This window comes from Arachis hypogaea, chromosome 19 (genome assembly GCF_003086295.3).
Source record: "Arachis hypogaea cultivar Tifrunner chromosome 19, arahy.Tifrunner.gnm2.J5K5, whole genome shotgun sequence".
Taxonomy (NCBI): Eukaryota; Viridiplantae; Streptophyta; class Magnoliopsida; order Fabales; family Fabaceae; genus Arachis; species Arachis hypogaea.
This window is the reverse complement of record NC_092054.1, coordinates 85,317,090-85,318,462: the sequence shown is the minus strand read 5'-3', so window position 1 is coordinate 85,318,462 and position 1,373 is coordinate 85,317,090. Positions and strand designations below refer to the sequence as shown.

At 35.4% G+C, this 1,373-nt stretch overlaps 1 non-coding gene across 1 annotated transcript; it reads right to left on the bottom strand.

Annotated features, from left to right (window-relative positions):
• Nucleotides 1-1,012: 1,012 nt before the first annotated feature.
• Nucleotides 1,013-1,120, bottom strand: LOC112781062 (small nucleolar RNA R71). Its single transcript, XR_003191859.1, has one exon. It is a non-coding gene; the product is annotated as a small nucleolar RNA R71 (small nucleolar RNA).
• Nucleotides 1,121-1,373: the final 253 nt, after the last annotated feature.

Here is a 1,373-nt window from a genome sequence, read left to right as displayed (position 1 = left end):
CAAAATATCTTCTCTAACTTCCTAACTCCTTATCTTTTCAAAATTTGTTTCAACTAACTAACTAACTTTTTGTTTGTTTCTTATCTTTTTCAAAACTACCTAACTAACTCGCTCTCTCTAATTTTCAAAAATATCTCCCCCCTTTTTTCAAAATTTCTTTTTAATTAACTAATTATTCCAATTTTTAAATCTTAATTTTCGAAAATTACTAATATTTTTTTCAAAAACTATTTTCAAAAATCAACTAACTCTTTTTCAAAAAAATTATTTTCGAAAATCCTCTCTCTCTCTCATCTTATTCTATCTATTTATTCATCTACTAACATCTCTTCCTCACATCACTCACCAAATTCGAACCCCCTCTTCTATCTGTGTTCGAATTTCTTCTTCTTTTCTTCTACTCACATAAGGGAACCTCTATACTGTGGTAAAAAAGATCCCTATTATTATTATTTTTCTGTGCCCTCTTCTTTGTCATATGAGTAGGAGCAAGGACAAGAACATTCTTGTGGAAGCAGATCCAGAACCTGAAAGGACTCTGAAAAGGAAACTAAGAGAAGCTAAAATACAACAATCCAGAGATAACCTTTCAGAAATTTTCGAACAGGAAGAGGAGATGGCAGCCAAAAATAATAATAATGCAAGGAGAATGCTTGGTGACTTTACTGCACCTAATTCCAATTTACATGGTAGAAGCATCTCCATTCCTGCCATTGGAGCAAACAACTTTGAGCTGAAACCTCAATTAGTTTCTCTGATACAGCAGAACTGCAAGTTTTATGGACTTCCATCTGAAGATCCTTTTCAGTTCTTAACTAAATTCTTGCAGATATGTGATACTGTTAAGACTAATGGAGTAGATCCTGAAGTCTACAGGCTCATGCTTTTCCCTTTTGCTGTAAGAAACAGAGCTAGAGTGTGGTTGGACTCTCAACCTAAAGACAGCCTGAACTCTTGGGATAAGCTGGTCATGGCTTTCTTAGCCAAGTTCTTTCCTCCTAAAAAGCTGAGCAAGCTTAGAGTGGATGTTCAAACCTTCAAATAAAAAGATGGTGAATCCCTCTATGAAGCTTGGGAAAGATACAAATAGTTGACCAAAAAGTGTCCTTCTGACATGCTTTCAGAATGGACCATCCTGGATATATTCTATGATGGTTTATCTGAGCTATCAAAGATGTCATTGGATACTTCTACAGGTGGATCCATTCACCTAAAGAAAATGCCTGCAGATGCTCAAGAACTCATTGACATGGTTGCTAATAACCAGTTCATGTACACTTCTGAGAGGAATCCTGTGAGTAATGGGACGCCTATTGATGACATGTTACCATGTCATGTTTTTCTATGCTTTTTCCATTGTTTTCAGTAGGTTT